Below are 19,035 nucleotides of genomic sequence, written 5' to 3' on the forward strand. Positions count from 1 at the left end.
TCTTGTAAGATCAGCCAGACTATTGTATTTAGCTGGAAAAGTGTGTTAACATAACCCAATCATTGTCTAACATTAAACAGTTTCAAACAAGGTTCAGGGTTTGATATACAAGCCTGGTCTACACTACGCGTTTATACCGAATTTAGCAGCGTCATGGATGCTCCTGGTCATGACCCTGCACCCGTCCACACAACGAAGCCCTTTATATCAATATAAAGGGCTCCTAAAACCGATTTCTGTACTCCTCCCCGACGAGGGGAGTAGTGCTGAAATCGGTATTGCCATGTCAGATTAGGGTTAGTGTGGCCGCAATTCGACGGTATTGGCCTCTGGGCGGTATCCCACAGTGCACCATTGTGACCACTCTGGAAAGCAATCTGAACTCGGATGCACTGGCCAGGTAGACAGGAAAAGCCCCACGAACCTCATTTCCTGTTTGCCCAGCGTGGAGCTCTGATCAGCATGGGTGGCGATGAAGTCCCAAATCCAAAAAGAGCTCCAGCATGGACCGTACGGGAGATACTGGATCTGATCACTGTATGGGGAGACGAATCTGTTCTATCAGAGCTCCGTTCCGGAAGATGGAATGCCAAAGCATTTGAAAAACTCTCCAGGCTATGATAGACAGAGGCCACAGTAGGGGCTCAACACAGTGCTGTGTGACAACCGTAACGGAAAGCCAAAGAATCAAATGGACGCTCATGGAGGGAGGGAGGGGGGACTGAGGACTCGAGCTATCCCATAGTTCGTTCAGTCTCCGAAAAGTATTTGCATTCTTGGCTGAGCTCCCAATGCCTGAAGGAGATTTATTGCCTAAGCAAAACATTGTCGCCAGTGGTTCAGGGAATATGTCGTCAATTTACCCCTCCCCTTCCCCCTCTCAAAGAAAAGGGAAAAAAATCGTTTCTCTCCTCTTTTCAATATCACCGTATGTCTACTGGATGCTGCTGGTAGACGGGGTGCTGCAGCGCTAAACAGCAGCATCCTCTCCCTTCCCCTCCCCGATGGCAGACGGTACAGTACAAAATGACTGATAGCCGTCCTTGTCATCATCCTGTGAGTGCTCCTGGCTGGCCTCGGTGAGGTCGGCTGGGGGCGCCTGGGCAAAAATGGGAATGACTCCCAGTCATTCCCTTCTTTAAGCTTTGTGTCCTGGAGATTCAGTCCTGGCACATGGTGCAATAGGGCTGGTAACCGTCCTCATCATAGCAGCTGGAGGCTGAACTCCTCTCCACCCCCCTCCACTTTCATTTCTAATGGAGATTCTGGACTATTATAGCAGCGGGAGGCTGTGCTCCTCTCCCCCCCCCACCCTTTAATGAGTAATGGAGATGTCCTGCCTGGAATGTCATAAAAGCTGGAGGCTGCCTCCCCCTCATTTTATCTCACTAAAAAGTCAGTGTTTCTTATTCTTGCATTCTTTATTACTTCATCACACAAATGGGGGGATAACTGCCACGGTAGCCCAGGAGGGGTGTGGGAGGAGGGAAGCAATGGGTGGGGTTGTTGCAGGGGCACCCCCTACAATGGCATGCAGCTCATCATTTCTGCGGGATATCTGGGGCTTTGACCCGGAGCGGCTGTGCTCTCTGGTTCTCTAGTAGACTTGCCCCATATTCTAGGCAGGACTGACTCTATTTTTAGACAAAACATAAAGAAGGGAATGACCTGGGAAGTCATTCCCATTTTTGTCCATGCGCCCCCGGCTGACCTCAGCGAGGCCAACCAGGAGCACCCATGACAGCAGCGGACAGTACAATATGACTGGTAACCGTCATCGCGAATTTCCAAAGCAGCAGACCGTGCAATAGGGCTGGTAACTGTCTCTGCTACCTTGCACAGGCAAATGAATGCTGCTGTGTAGCATTGCAGTACCGCGTCTGTCAGCAGCATCCAGTACACATACGGTGACAGTGAAAAAAGGCTAAACGGGCTCCATGGTTACCATGCTATGGCATCTGCCAGGGCAATCCAGAGAAAAAGGGCGCGAAATGATTGTCTGCCGGTTTTTTCACGGAGGAAGAATTGAGTGACGACATTTACCCAGAATCACCCGTGACACTGTTTTTGCTCCATCATGCATTGTGATCTCAACCCAGAATTCCAATGGGCGAGGGAGACTGTGGGAACTATGGGATAGCTATGGGATAGCTACCCACAATGCAACACACTGGAAATCGATGCTAGCCTCGGTACATGGACGCACACCGCTGAATTAATGTGCTTAGTGTGGCCGCATGCACTCGACTTTATACAATCTGTTTTAAAAAAATGGTTTATGTAAAATTGGAATAATCCCATAGTGTAGACATGCCCACAGAGACCTAAGTGTTCTTAATACCATGGCAAACACACCATTAAAAACCTTTAAACCCTTTATTAAAGATATAGAAAAGAAATTTCTCTGTTTGTCAGAGGATGGAGATGGATGGCAGGAGAGAGATCACTTGATCATTGCCTGTTAGGTTCACTCCCTCTGGGGCACCTGGCATTGGCCACTGTTGGTAGACAGATACTGGGCTAGATGGACCTTTGGTCTCACCTGGTACAGCCGTTCTTATGTTCTTATGTAAAGAAAAACCATTAAAGCATTTGTAATGTAAGGTATTAAGTAAAGCTTTCATTTTAACAACATCCCTTGTTCCCTTTCCTTTTAGTTGAAGAGAGTTTTTTGAAGAAAAACCCCCTTTGTTTGCCTGTCTTTTAGATGGTATTAATGATGGTAATAACTGACTGAGGAAAACAGATGTTAGTTAAGATGGTCTGGAGCTGTTGTTGTAAATGTCCAACTGTGTTTTAATTTAATAATTGGAAATATACCAATATCCTAGAATTGGAAGGGACCTTGAAAGGTCATCAAGTCCAGCCCTCTGCCTTCAATTTTTGACCCAGATCCCTAAGTGGCCCCCTTGATGATTGAACTCACAATCCTGGGTTTAGCAGACCAATGCTCAAACCACTGAGCTATTCCCCCAAGACAAACCAAGACAAACACACACAAAAGTGGAAAAGAAAAGAACAGCAAAAACAGAATCTGGAGCTTCTGTCTCTAGTCTCGAGTCTCAATTGCATCGCACTGCTGGAAAAATGCATGCACAGCACACGGTGTGATCAGCCACTCTGAGACCTGGCATATTTGTACCAGCATTGGTCTGTTTAGCGCATTGCTTTTAGTTGCCTCTTTCTGGTCAAAGGCTTAGAGCAGTGTTGCAAAAGATGCAGTTTTGCCAGCTAAAACAGACTCTTATTGAACAGAAGGAAAAAGGAGAGAGATAGGAAAGAGGTGAAATAAGGCAGGGAAAGAAAAGACACATGGGGCAGAGGAGGGAAGGTGAGAGAGAGAATGAGACAGTGAGTTTCACATTCTTGGTTGTATATAGGATTCAGCTGGTGAAGGTGGAGGTATCAGGTATCATCTGGCTTCCTTTCTCTGGCCCGGTCCAGTCAGGACATCTCACAGGATTAGGATGAAGAAGATTCAGGATCCCAGGAGATGGTGGCGTTGACATCCTTGGTGGTGCAGCTTGCTCCAGTAGCCAGTTTTTCCTCCCAAAAGTCTTTCTCTAAGGACCCCAAAAGGGAGTGGGGGATGGAATAGCCTATTTCCTCATTATTTTGTCTACCAATTGACACACCAATTTAGGTTCACTGATTTCTGGTTCCACACTTTTCTTGTTTACGAAGCATGGTCCTAACATAGTCCTTGAGTTGTATCAGTAGGCCTTTTTGCTTAGACTTATTCTGTCTGACTCCCTTTCATACCTTTTCCCATCAACAGGGCTGGCCCTAAACCAAATGACATTCCAGGTGATTTGTTAAACTTTGCAATACCTTATTTTTTATTGCATTTGTAGCCCATTTCACAAATTTGATGCACAATTTGCATTCATGATTCATCCCTGTCATATAAGCTGATAAATTTGCAAGCTAGGATCTGTAAATCTATATTTATTCATGGCATAGATAAGCAAATAAAAAAAATCATTTCTTCTAAGCTTATAGAAACTCTTAATTTTAAGAATAACTGAAATATAATAACATCAAGAAATTGAACTGTGCACCAACACTGAGTGGACCAGTATTAAATAGTGTTACGGTAGGTGACAGCTTTAGAATGTTAATCCTAGTCCTTTAGTTCAAAAGGTCGCTTTTCTCACCTTTGCCCTTGTGCACTGAAGCACAGCCTCAGAGAGATCCAAAGACTGGCCAATGGCATTTTCAAGTAATAAAATAGCAAGCAATGTCAGCCTCGCATCAACCATCATTGATCCAAGATATTTTTTAAAGCTCCTGAGCTTTGAAAAGCTGTGCTCACCACTCACAACTTTGACCAGCAGCGTGAGCAAAATCCTCAAAGCTATCCACACATTAGGAAAAGTGTCTTTCAGCACTACATCACATATTAATCGGAGAACTTGCAGTGGAGAGTGGTTCCTGTGTTGTAAAATTTGACGAATATTTTTAAATTCAATATAGATGTCTTTATCATTGATGTCCTAACATTCCCCATGTGTCAGTGTCCAGTGAAGGTCCATACAATTGTTCAAGAATGTTTCCCTATCTGCCGGCAGCTTACTAAGGTCATACAAAAACTCCCAGGTCTTTTTGTGGTGCTTCATTTGTCCAAACCTTTCTTAAATGGACACTCGAGCAGTGTCAACAAGCAGGCAAAAAACCCTCTCTTATATCCTCAATTTTGCCCAGTCCATTCAAAATTGTATGATCAATATAGCAAAGTTTAGGAACTATAGCCATAAAGCAGGAGCTGATGTATCGATATGTGGTGTGCAATTTTTCCCATTGCTGTTTCTGTCATCTTATGAGGCTGATTCTTCTTTATCATCACTCTCCTCTCATGTAAGCCATATTCTTCATTATCATCACTCTCCTTTATGCCACCAGGAAAACTAGACAATTCTACATCACTTTCCTCCTATTTCCATTTCTTATCTTCAGGTAAATCTACTAATTCCTTAGTAGTAGGACTTCAATTATTTATGCTCCGGGGACAATTGATGCTGCATAAAGCCCGGGCTATGTTTTTCTGTTTCAGATATTTTCCTATCTATTTTTCCCCTTGCTGCAAACTAGATTGCAATTGAGCTTTTTGCTTCCTATACTAAGCTCCTGAAGGCTTCTTTAGGGGCATCTTTTATTTTCTATGGAGGAAAACAGACAGTAACAGGGATAGCAGAAGTCTATGTTCTGCAGTCTTAGAAAGTCATCAAACATTACATGTCAAGCATGGCAAAAGAGGTAACAGTATTTCTTTTATATTGTTACGTAGACAGTGGTTCGACACATATCCCTGGTGTCTCATTAAATGTGTCCTTTATTAGTAGCTACTTACACTTTTCAAGTCTTAAAACACAAGTACACTTTCACAATTACACTATAAAACAAGGTTCACAATTTTGCAGCTGGGTTCTCACTTCACTTCACATCATTGTTATATTTCACTGACTAGCAACACCCTGCCCCTTATATACCTACGAGGGCATATGAGGTTCAAGGAAAATGTAGTTCTCAGGAAACCTGAAGATTTCACGAGATTCTAAAAAAGTCCAGAGCATTCTAGGAGGTTAGTGAAAAATTAATCCACATACGGAATACCTGAAACATTTTATTTCAAGCATTCTATTTTCTCTTTTGGCTCCCCCCCAACCCTGGCACTCCAGGCTGGGTTGTATTCCCCTAAATCCAGTCCTGTCTCAATGATATTTGATACAATTCACTATAGTATACTACTATTCCTCTTCAAGGTTTTCAAATGCCAACAGTACACAGATGAAATTCAGTTCTACTTTTCATTCATCTCCACTGCTAGCTGTACTATTTTTGAACTGTCTCAATGGGTGTCCTCCATGATTATAAGGGTCTTCTCGGAACACAAATATACTACAAGGACCATGCTTTACTGATATCACTGTATATCAGAAGTCTTTAGAGTTATTTACTTGAAGAGGAGACAAAATGAAGACCAGGATGACAAGAAAAGGAAAATTAAAGGAATAGATGGTACTGGTCAAAGGATCTTACCTGGTATTTCTTGGTCCTCAGTGATCACCCATCCTATCTCTTCCAAACAAGAAATAATATTGCCATTACAAGGCAATTAGTTGGTTACAACCTGAAACAAAAGTACAGCACATCTTATCTTATTTCCATTTATATGGCTACAAATTATGGGATATTAAAAAGCTTCAGTCTACTTAGTCCTGATACAGTAATTCCTCACTTAACGTTGTAGTTATGTTCCTGAAAAATGCAACTTTAGTGAAAGCATGTTAAATGAATCCAATTTTCCCATAAGATTTAATGTAAATGTGGGGGGTTAGGTTCCAAGGAAATTTCGGGGGGGGGCAGACAAAAGGCATTGTGTACCATACAGTACTGTACTGTACTGTGGTTGGGAAGTGCCCCTGGCTTACCTCACACAGGCACAGCCCGCTGCGGGGAAGGACACTAGGAAGCACTTTTGCAGTAGCAGCAGCAGCTTCCCTGGAGAAGAAACGGCGCTGACTTTGCCGGGGGATGCTCCAGGCCCACCTCTTCCCACCCCCACTCCACCTCCTCTCCGGAGCACACAGAATCCCCACTCCTTCCCCCTCCCTCCCAGTGCTTCATGCTTAGGACTTTCTGGGAGGGAGAGGGAGGAGCGGAGACGCAGTACTTCACCGCTCTTCCCTATCCCTTCCAGTGCTTCCCTGACACCAAGCAGCTGTTTGGTGACGCGTAGGACTTTCTGGGAGGGAGGGGGAGGAGCGGGGAAGCGCTGGGAGGGAGAGGAAGGAAACGGAGAAGAGGAACTTGTGCAATGCTCCCTGTAAAGTTGCTGCTCTTCCACAGAATCTTACAAGCAGTGGACAGAGCAGGCAGCCAAACAACGTTATAAGGGAGCATTGCACAACTTTAAATGAGCATGTTCCCTAACTGAGCAGTGATGCAACTTTGAAACAACGTTAAGCGGGAGAACGTTAAGTGAGGAGTTAGTGTATTTGCTTTAGACAGTTAGCCATCTACAAAAAATATGTCTATAAAATATTGTATTAAAATTCTCACACTTTTCTTTTTAATTTCATTTCATACTAATGATGCAGGGTTTAGGAAACAGACCACAGTTCATTCACTTTATAGATCTAGCTGAAACATGAACTATAGACATATATTACCTTGAATATGTAAAGTGTCAGTTTTATTTAGAGATCTTTAAATAGAAAGATTAGAAGAGTGTATGCTTTATTATCTGCCAATATGTGTTATGAAGTATATTAGCCATCTGGTGCTAGGAGGGACAGAACAAGTACAAGGCTTAAAAAAACTAGGGGTGAAACTGTGGCTGCATTTCAGCCAATGACAAAACTCCCATTGACTTCAACAGGGGCCAGCTAGGATTTCTTCCCTGAGGCTTCTGACGCAGTTCTGTGGGGGGAGATAAGGGTTAACCAGCAAGACTACAAAACAGCTGAAGATCATTAGCCTCCTTGAAAAGGCAGCATTGAGCACAGTGGAGTAAATGTAAGCTAAGAGCCAGGAGTTGGGAGTGTCTGGGGAAACTGGATAAGAAAAGCTTTGCTTTACACAAAGGTAACTCTATTAAAGTCAGTATAAGGCTTTGTTATTTAAAGACTAGAGATTTTCAACAATGTCTAGTGATTCTGAGTGTTCAACTAAGAGACACACCCATCCTCACCTCTTTCTGAAAAAAATCAGGCTCTATTAAGGAATGTTAAGTGAGTACCCACAAATGGAAACTCCCAATGTCACTAATTATTTTTGAAACTTTTGGCCCTAGGTGTTTGAGACTGACTTTTTTGCTGCCTTTTAAATGTTTGTTTTTTCTTGGCGATGAATACAAAAGGGGTTTAAAGACTGTGTCTGTCTGTCTGCCCTTTTTAAAGGTTTTACTATGACCCTGTCTCAAAGAGAGAAGTAGAAGGAGAGGAAATAGGCTTGGGAAGGCAGGTGAGTTTGGAGAGGAATATTGTTGCCATGATTTCAAGGCCTGAGAGTGAAACACTAAAATGCAGTATGGTTGGAGTTCCCCTCTTTCCTGGCTAGTGATGAGGGGTTTGGGGTATGGGAGGGGCTCAGTCAGAGGGTTGGGGTGTAGGGGTGAGGGCTGTGGGATGGGGCTGGGGATGCTGCAGGAGGGGGCTCAGGGCTGGGGCAGAGGGTTAGGGTGAGGGGGGATGAGGGCTCGGGCTGGGGATGAGGGGTTTGGGGTCTGGGAGGGGCTCAGGGCTAGGGCAGAGGGTTGGGGTGTGGGAGGTGCTCAGGGTTAGGGCAGAGGGTTGGGTTGCAGGGGTGAGGTCTAGGGATGAGGGGTTTGGGGTGTGGGAGGTGCTCAGGGCTAGGGCAGAGGGTTGGTTGCAGGGGTGAGGTCTGGGGATGAGGGGCTTGGGGTGTGGGAGGGGCTCAGGGCTAGGGCAGAGGGTTAGGGTGTGGGGGGTGTGGGCTCTGGCTGGGGCTGCACTCTCTGGGATAGGGCAGAGCTGGGGAAGAGGAGTTTGGGGTGTGGGAGGGGGTCAGGGCTAGGGTGGAGGGTTGGGGTGTGTATTTGGGTGTGGGCTCTGGGATAAGGCAGGGCTGGGGTTAAGTAGTTTGGGGTGCAGGCAGGCTGCCTCAGGGCTGGGGCCAGAGAGGAGGACTCCCCTCGGCCCTCTTCCCTCCCCCCCTCCCCCCAGCAGCACACTCGCCTCACACCACTGTCACTGCACATGCTCCTAGGGCCCCTCTCAGGTCCAGGAAGCCCCCTCATCTCCCCTCTGGTGGGTGCCGGGGTGGGCTGCTGTCATATGTGCACCTCCTCCCTGCTGCTGCCCCTCATTGTAGCCTCACTGGTGGTGGGGTTGCCCCTTGTCCAGCATGGGGCAGGAGCAGTGACTGCAGGTGGGAAGGGGGCCCTGTGCTGGTGGAGGATCCTGCCAGAAAAGGGAAGGCTCTGAGGTGGAAGGTCAGGGTCTGCCTGCTCTGGCACTAGTGGATGGGGGCACTAGGACTCTGCGGTGGCAGTTGATGCTGGGAGACAGCAGAGTGGAGCACAGCACAGAGCTGCAGGGGGTAGCCACTGGCTTGAGGCAGGGACACTCCGGGGCCCGGGGGAGGTGAACAGGGGCAGCAAGTGGGGGCCGGGGGACACTCAGGGGATGCACGCAGGGGCAGCAGGTGAGGCCAGAGGAGAGACCCAGACCCAAACATTGGTGGAGCCAAGCCCTCAGGCCCTGAATATTGCTGAAGTCTGGGCACGATGGGCCAATATAACTTGCTGCCCCTGCTTAGCACTGAAGGAAAGATGAGACACAACGTGTTTGATATTTAAAAATAAATAAGTACATCCTATAAAATGTGAAGTTTGAAGAAATCATCCATTTAGGATGTGAATAAAGAATAGATATGTCAAGAAAATATTATGAATTTCCTAAATGCCACCATGCTATTGTAGTTTTCTCCTGGTTGAAAGGGGGAAGAGTGCAAATCTGTGACTTGGAGGGCTATTCAGTCCATCACTAAATACAACAGAGAGCGCTCCCATTCCAGAGATTTTCCTTACCATAGAACAAATAGTGCTATTTCTCCTCTCCCTCCCCCCCACCATGGCGTGCAACATTTTTTTTTAAATCACATGGTTGCAGGAGGCACAGTAAATGTTAGGAAAATGTAGACCTGAAAAAAAGAAAAGTTGGGTATTTTTATTCTGTTTCTACTGCTCAGTAGGTGTTAAGAATATTCTGTATGCTTTGCTCTATTGATCCTTAAAGCTGACAGTGGAAAAAAATCAACTTTTAGATAATGTTTTCACCTCTTAGCTCAGAGAGCCAAGATCTACACACAGATCTTGTCTGTGTCCCCTAATTCACCCCATTAGCCAGCATAGCAAAATAATTATTTTATGGCTTCTGAATTAGGGTGCTTAAGTAGGTATGGCATATCACAATTTAAATAACAAAAATCAGTCATTTAGTGAATTTTGATTTGCTGGGTAAGCATGTTAGTGATTACATCATTACTGATCTAGGGTATTGTCCCTAGGAGGAGGACAGTTAAATCTTTATGGCAAGTAGAATCCAGGTTTGTGGCATCTAAAGGTCAATACACAGTTATTAGGGTTACTAATTGACTTTAATTTTTTATTGGTCTGCCAGAAAGTTGTAGTATATATACAGCGTGCATGTCCTGTAAAAATGATTTAACTATTGGCTCTATTTCAAAGGCTTTAAAGAAAACATTGTCTAGACAAAGAACTGCAGCATAGTATAAAATGTTCCCGCAAGGTTACAGTTTCAGCTTAGGCTGTAATGAGAAACTTTCCATATAGTGTTACAAGCATGTCATAAAATAAATAGAAAGCAGAGTCACAACATGTGATACTGTCACCTGTTAAAAAGGTTGTGCAATTTTATTTTATTTGTACCATTTGTCTGTCTCTAAATAAATTGAGAATGTACAAAAGAAACCTGCCACTGAAACTCACTATACTGTACTGCATTGATTCAAATATGTATGTAAAATGTAAGCTGGTATAACTATATCAGTCTCAAAGCTAGCTTTATATAATTATCAGCTTTTCCTTCCGCTTTTATCCTCAATATTTATTCAGCTGGTAATGTATGTTACATAGTGATACATGCAACTACCAAATAAGTGCTACCATGAATTAACATGTGTGTCTTTCTGCTTTGACTACTGTAGATAATAGGATGGAATCACAAGGAGGCAGATTTGGATACTTCTATTTACACAGAATAAAAGTATATTTTATTTCAAAGGAACTATTTATGCAGTGAGATGCTTCTAAAAGCAGTAACCAGAATTTAGGTCAATGTCACTCGATTCTTATCAGCACTATTCTAAAATGGAATGATTGGAAATCTGTTGAGTTATATCAGCAATGTTGCTTGCCCAATTCACTTTTCATGCTTTTGTGTTATAGTCAACATTGATTCAATATAGCAATTAGTCTGAAAAGGAAAATTACAAAATTGGTAATGGGAATTTTGGGCTTTCAGAGGAATCATATTTTCATACCTAGAATAGTTAATAATGGGGATACCACTATTTTCAGTGTAAACTCACATTTGGAGATGGAGTTCTAGATTTTATAGATGTAAAAGTTGAGATTTTCAAAGTACTGCATGGGATTTAGCCACACATTTTCTATTTATTAAAGCAGAAGATGTGAGAGAAATCTCAGCTCTAGAGACTAAGAAACCATACAGATGCCTAATACTGCAGTATGTTTTTATAAGCATCTGCTTATCTTACTAAGTCTTTTTATCCAAGCTTACAGTTCAGAAATAGGAGATTTCTATTAGCTAGTATTTGTGTGAGACTTGTATAATTATAATACAGAGCTGTCAAAGCAGAACAAAATTGTACTTAGTAAACTTGGACCTAGCTGCAGGCAGTGAAGAAGAATTGCAAAAGAATCTCTAATTAAAAATGAGGTTTATTGCAGGAACCAAAATTCTTAGTCAAAGGATGCATGTGGACCATCAATATTTATGGGGATTTAAAGATGCTTTTCCCATTCAGCCGAAAAGGTAATGAAAAACAACACAAAAACAAAAATCCATTCATTCTTCTATTATTCTTTTTTAGAATCTACTCAATACTAATTCCTATATAGTCTACAGAGGCAGATGTAACACATCCTTCATGGCCAGTTTCTGTTAGACTTAGTCTTTATGATGACATAGAAAGGTCTTTGGCAGTCAGTTATGTCACAATCGTAGACTCTTGTACCTAGCATATACATGGACACTGTTGTCTGGCATTGCTTAGTCTTTTGACCTCCTGTGACTGAGACCACTGTAACTGTTACCTTGTACGCTCGCTCTCTCATATTTTTTCTGTTAATTCACCTGTGCTGTATTGTCTAAACCCTAGATTATGACTGCTCTAATACAGCGACTATCTTACTATAACTTCTGTTTTGTACAGTGCTTAGGCAGTGAGGCTGTAATGCACATTTGGATCCCTGAAGTGGCATCATCATCATAACGTTCAGATGAGGAACCTACCTTGTGTCCATAGTAAATCAGCAGCTACCTGTTGAGTGCACGCACTCTGGATTTGCTCATGCAAATACTCTTATGTTGCAGTATGTGTGCACATTTTGCCACTGAATTCAGGCAAAATTTGGTCAGCCATACTTCCATCTGTTTTTCATCCCAAAGTAGTATCAAGTACCATGTTACACACAGGAATTAATCGGTATGCAAAAGCAGACCGGTGATCCATCCATTTTAAAGGACTGTGCGAGAAACCCTGCAGAAGGGTACTATAACCTGCCTATAAGTGAAAGTTTCTTCTAACCTCATTAGATATTGACTTATGTCCTAATAATATGTACTTTGTATATGCCACATATGTTACAGAAAAGCTATTGTAGAAATATTAGATAATTTTGAAAAGCTGATGGTACATTGCTTTCATATCCTTCTGCCTATAGAGCCCAATGCCTTAGTTATCATGGGTAAAAAATTGTAAAAGCACCTAAGTGATTTAGGACCCTGTCTCATTTTCAAAAGTTACCTAAACTTTTAAGAGTTAGATCCACAAAGAGAAGTAGGCATCTAAGTCTAACATTTAGGTGCCAATAAGATCTTCAAAACCTTTGCTCAGCTGCCATTTAACCTTGTAGCACCTCCGTTTTCACTGGTAAAGTCCTCTACCTGTTTATGCTTCTGCTGGTGGGCACACACACAGCCACCTAAATCTTGAGACCTTCAAGCTGCTTGTCACCTAAGCCCCAGCAGGGTTAACAAACTAGGTGTTCCCATGCCTATCTTGCTGGCATGGCCTGATCTGGTAGGCTCTTTCAGAGCACACTCACTTGCACAATAGCCCAGTGGTTAGAGTACTCCCCTGGGATGGGGAAGATCTATGTTTGAATCGCTGTTCTTCTGGATTTGAACCCAGGTCTTCCACATGAGTGTACAAACCACTGGGCTATAGAGTCATTCTCTCTCTCTTGTTGGTGTATATTTAGTATTTCATACAAAGTTGAACTATGACAGGAGAGGTTGAGAGACACCACAATGCCCTGCAACCTGTACTCAAATACATCATGGAATCTCAAATACATCATGGAATCTCTCTCTTCCAATAGTACAAAGCTCCCATTTCTGGCCTTGTAGTTTCACAAGGTATTGGACCTTATAAATGTCACTAGTCCAAAACTGATAATATCTGTTCTGTGCTTTAGTGTAATTTATTTTTTCCTGGAGGAGAAAATGGAATTTTGCCTCTGGTGAGGAAATAAGGCAAAGCAAATGTGACTGGTAGTTTTTAAAACGTGGCAGGTCTTTTGAAGCTGTTTTGACATTTGGAATATCATCATAGTCCAAACATAGATGGATTAATGAACATCAGGCAGGTCAAATATGCATGATAAATACAATTTATATCCATGTGATAAGAGTTAAAACTGTGCTAACTTCCACATATATGTGTGGACATGTGTATATGAATAGATATAATATAGTAAATGCATACAATATATTATATCCATAACCAGCTATTTAGGATCAGCAGTCCAAGACTAGATACAAATATCTAAAATTCAAGCCCGCCTCTGCATAAATAGTTTTAATGCACAGTAAGATTCCCTGTTAAGTTCAACTTTAAAAGATGTTACATTTTGACACAGCAATTTCCTGCTGCCTTTTCATATGTCTAGCTCTGCTGTACTGCTATTCTTGATAATACACCATTACTGTAGCAGAATATGAACTCATAATAAGTGATGATGGGTTGAGGAGAAAGCCATGAAAATGAAGTTTGAAGCGATAATACTACTATATCATCTTCTAGGCTAACTCAGTAATGTACAGGTTAGGTATTTTTTTCCAGCATGGAACTAGATATAAAAGACCACAGGATGTTCAAATGTAAACTTACTGCTTCTATGAGTTTTCCCTAGAGAAGGAAAATCTTCAAAAGTTCCAGTGTTTGGAACTTGCTGAAATAGGTATCCACGTTTCAGATGTTTCTCAAAGATTTTCTGAATTATCAAAAAATGTTTTGTGAGAAATCTAATAACAGAGGGCTTCTCACAAGATTTCTGGCAATTCTACTTTTGTTCCAGGCTGAAAACACTTCAAGGACATTTTTTATCATGGTGCTTCAAGCACTTCCAGCTCTTTCTGAGACGTTCAGAGGAGCAAGGAAATAGGGGAGAAAAGCTGGCTATGTGAGTACTAAATATTTCAGGGAATTCTGAATTCATAAATAAATATTATGATGGGGGTGGGGATGCTTGAAGTATTGTATCTTCCCACCAATTCACCTGGGCCACCAGCTGGGATCTGTATGGAACTGAACTTGGGATTTTCAGTTGTTTCAACATTCAGGCTTTGTGTTTCCGTTATGTTGCCTTTTACAGCCTTGCCCACAGAGGTTCAGGCAAATAAAGCCAGGTAAAAGGGGTATCCGATAGGAATATCCACATGCAGACGTGTGTATGTGCAGGGCCGGCTCTACCATTTTTGCTGCCCCAAGCAGGGGTGGGGGAAAGCCATTCAGATTGCTGCCCGAACTGCCGCCAAAAAAAAAAAAAAAGGGCGGTCTGGACTGTGCCGCCCCAAGAATGGACGGAATGCTGCCCCTTAGCATGTGCTGCCCCAGGCATGTACTTCCTCCGCTGGTCCCTGGAGCCGGTCCTGGTATGTGTACACATTTTTAAGCAAAAGGGTGCAACCCTTACTGAACATTTGAGTTGGTCAAAGTTTAGTTGATTGTGAGTTGTGTGAAGTAGTACCTCCTATTTATTTTAAACATGCTGCCCATTAATTTCATTAGGTGACCCCTGTTTCTTGTGTTATGTGAAGGGGTAAATAACACTTACTTTCTCGACACCTTTCATGATTTCATCAACCTCTATCCCCCTCTAGCTATCTCTTAAGAAGAAGTCTGCAGAATGGAAAAAAAAAATAGAGAACGTCTGCCATATGATAAATACAACCTTTTCAGGGTAGTTCAGCAGGCAAGATATATTATTTCCATGAAAGAAGAAGATATAGATGTAAATTTCAGAGAAGGTACAGTGGAGTCAGAAAAGAGAAATGACATCCACAGTAAATTTCTTTATGCAGTACAATGTCAAGGAATGTCATATTTCGGACTTAATAAAATATTACCAGCACCTCCAGTTTATAACAGTATGGAAATTTTTTGATCCATTTAAGATCAACTCAATGTTTGGAATTGCTTATTATTTGTAAATATGTTGTTCACCTTTTATCCACTTTAGATTAAGTGTTTAATTCTTTTAAAATGTTCATTATCATTTAGGAGATAAGTGTAGATTTTCAAAAGTGAAGTAAAGAAAGGAAGTGGTGACTTTATTGCTATGCTCCATAGCTTTTTGAACTGTGGATCTAATTTCAGGGGATCTTATGCTGATTTTATTTCTCTGAAATTATAAATTAGTAGTTTCTTGGCTGATTAGGCATAAGATTTTCAAAGAGTAGGCTAAGGTCTGTAAAGGATTTTTGGTATACACATAACTCTCATATTAGCAGGAGTTACAGATGTTCAACAAGAGATAATAGATTTGCAAATTCCCTGTGCATTATTTGTTCATTCTTGTCCTTATTTAAATATTTTTTTCCCTCTAAAGAACAAATACAATGTAGATTCTATTCTGTTTGGGCCATATTTTGAAATTCTCATTGAACTCTTGGTTAGAAAAAATTCTACTGCTTTCAGAAGAAATTGAGTTATGATGCCACGGAGCACAGAAAGATACATGCTTATATTAAAGAAACCAGTGTTTTTTAGGGCTGCCACGTCTTCAGTTCATTGCATGATGGCAGCAGCAAATCCTTATCTTACCTCTCCCCCGAATAAAGAATCCAGTGGACACTACTCAAAGACAAAAAGTGGCCACTGGTGCCGGCCCCTACTGCCTTACTTTAAAGCGCTGCTTCATTTTGCTGTCAGGTAACAAATGAAGAAATTATTAATTTTGAATAATTTAATATAGTTACAGTTATTCACATAAGACCTAATCCTGCAAAAACCTACTTGTACTAGCATCTGAAGTGGTTATTGCAAGTAGTCACTTTTCAAATCAAAGGGTCTATTTATGTTTGCAAGAATGAGCCCTTAATCCATAACCAACTCCATGAAGTCTTGCCCGCTCCCTCAATTTTTCAGTCACAGGAATCATTTTATACCAATAAGATGGAAAATGAACTTTTCAGGCTGACCAAACATGTAATTTTGTCAAGGTTGCAGCTGAAAAGATTAAATATATAATGTATGATTCATTTAAAATATTGAGTGTGTTTCAACTAGACTAACTTTTGATTTTTTTTCATTCATGGTTTGTTCTTGTAATCTAACACTTGACATTTTAAAAGTCTACTGGGTCCGATAAACAGAAAATCAATACACAGTTTACTGCTTTCCCCCACATTAGAGATGGATTTCAGCTGTTTAATTTATAATATTATTGAAACCCTTTTTATCAGATTGCAAGAGAAGGGGATGATCTGCATTTTTATTTACTAAACAAATGAGTCCAAAATACCCCTAGTCCTATTCAAATGAGCTGTCTGCTTCAGGACAACAGTCCTATACTAAATATCAAGCTGATCACAATGATAGTATAACATACACTCACGGGTCTGTCATAAACAGTTAGTTAAGGGTTAAGGTCTCTTTTACCTGTAAAGGGATAACAAGCAGTACCTGATGAACACCTGACCAGAGGACCAATCAGGGACAAGATAATTTCAAATCGCTGTGGAGGGAAGTTTTTTTCTGTGTTTTTTGTTTGAGTTGAGTCTCTCTTTGGAGCTAAGGGAGTCCAGACACCTTTTTCAAGTCCTCCAAGATTTCTGCAGTATTGTTCATCTATTCAGGCTAGTAAGTGTTAAAAAGGCGAACTAGTATTATAAGTTTATTTCTACATTTGCAATTGTGTGTTTTGCTCAAGGAATATCTTTATTTCTGTTGCTGTTACTTGCTCGCTCCACCTGTGCGGCGCTCTCCAGCCCCCGACTCACAATTTCCTTAATGAGCACCATCTTCCAGCACACAGAGCCACACTGCACAAGTGCGCCTTCACTGCTGTTTACGGGATTGGAACCCCATCCCTACATGGGAGCCCTCCCTCTACATGGCAAAATGCCTGATACCCTCCCAGTCTCCTATGGCCCCACCCTCAAGAGCCTCGAAACCACCTAGGGGCTGCACCCATCTCAGCAAGGGCATCTCTGCCTGTTGCAGTTCCTGGTATGGCCGCTGCCAACAGGGCTTCAAGGAGTCCCTGGTACCACCTCTGTAGAGCACCCTCACCACGCCATACCCCATGAGTCCCCCCTCCGCCCACCTGAGTAACATCCTTTATAGAGCCCCCTCCCCCGTGCTACTCTCCATAGAGTCTCCCTCCCCTACCAGGCATTCATGGCCCGCCATACAGTTTCCAGATGTGGCCCTCAGGCAAAAAAGTTTGCCTACCTCTGCATTAAGAGAACACTTTATGAAATTTCTTAAGCAAATCTAAGAGTTCATTTAAAGATTCTTTTTCCAAGTCTCAAAAAATATGGTAGTTAAACATTCATTGGTATTTAAACAGCCTGAAAAACTCTGAAAGGGTCAAGACCTGCCAGCTCTCAGGATTTGCAAGTGAGTATCATTTATATTATTTTTTCACAAAGAGACATAGACCTATGTAGACCTCATGAGTTGCTCAAGAAATCGCATGGTTGATTGCCTGCCTGCAGCAACATTACAATGTAATCAAGTTGGTGAATATTGCTGTTGATAATACTGGAAGTCCTAGGAGTTCAGGTGTATCCCTGTCTTTTATTTTAAAGGTGCTAGTCTGCTCTTTGAAACTGGATCACCCCTGAACTCTTCTAATGTTTCCTGGGGGAGAATACAATTTGCAGTTGTAAACAGATGGCTTAGGAAGCGAATAATGAAGACATTTTAAGGGCTATTCCAGCAGTGACTGGGTTTAGAATGGGAAATGAACTCTCATTTTATATATTTATTTAAAGGGGGGAGGGAGAGAGAGACTCTGTGTGTAAGATGGAATTTTCAAGTGTGACTAAAGGAGTTTAAATGCACATTCTGTTGTGGTTAGAGACTGTACAGTAGAGGAGTACCTTGAAGAATTCTGGCTATTTATAAATATCTAATATTTGAGTGCAATGTTTTCATATTTGTTCTGTAGCCATCAACATTCAGATTTCTCTAAGTGATGAACTGCGTAGATACATCATTTGTGTTACCATGTCCTCTAAACATATGGAAAAAGGCTAATTACTTTGTTTTAAGTGAATCATCTTTACTTGAATTCTCTAAATAACTGTCATAGGCTTCTGCCTCAGGTGGCTATTGTGGGGTAGTGTATTATTAAGTAGGTTGCTCAAAATTTTATAAAATAGTATGAGATGTGTATACCTCTCTAACAAACATGTCTTTCACTCTTCCTCAGCCATCTTCATTCTAGTGTGAAAATGGAGACTTTAGAACTAATTAGGCTCTAGAATAAACAGATAAAACTCTACTTGAAATGGCCCAAATTCAGTAGTGACATAAGTGTTGCTGTAAATTACGGGTTTGGTATAAGCTGGTCAGAAAGTGGGTGTAAGTGGACAGCAGTGTAACCCGCACTGGTGTGTCGTTGGTTGGATGTAAAACCTACAGCGATTTGGTGTTCCCTAAGGGTATATGGAATGGATGCGATGTATAGCATCCACTTAATTGTTTTTCTTGCTACACACTTTTGTACCTCAACATGTAAATTACTTGGACTGGTTGAAAATGGAGTGATGGGGTGTGTATCCTGTACAGGTAATACATGACTCAAGCCTGGTCTACACTACGCGTTTAAACCGGTTTTAGGAGCATTAAACCGATTTAACGCCAAACCCGTCCACACTAAGAGGCCCTTTATATCGGTATAAAGGGCTCTTTAAACCGGTTTCTGTACTCCTCCCTAACGAGAGGAGTAGCGCTAATATCGGTATTACCATATCGGATTAGGGTTAGTGTAGCCGCAAATCGACGGTA

General features: G+C 41.9%; 1 long non-coding RNA gene across 1 annotated transcript; it reads left to right on the top strand.

The window, feature by feature from the left end:
• The first annotated feature begins 7,475 nt into the window (after positions 1-7,475).
• Positions 7,476-16,162, top strand: LOC123373085. Its single transcript, XR_006580556.1, has 4 exons — positions 7,476-7,587; positions 7,902-7,965; positions 14,093-14,197; positions 14,898-16,162. It is a non-coding gene; the product is annotated as an uncharacterized LOC123373085 (long non-coding RNA).
• The last annotated feature ends 2,873 nt before the right edge of the window (positions 16,163-19,035 follow it).

The sequence above is a fragment of the Mauremys mutica genome, chromosome 6 (assembly GCF_020497125.1).
Source record: "Mauremys mutica isolate MM-2020 ecotype Southern chromosome 6, ASM2049712v1, whole genome shotgun sequence".
NCBI classification, from domain to species: Eukaryota; Metazoa; Chordata; order Testudines; family Geoemydidae; genus Mauremys; species Mauremys mutica.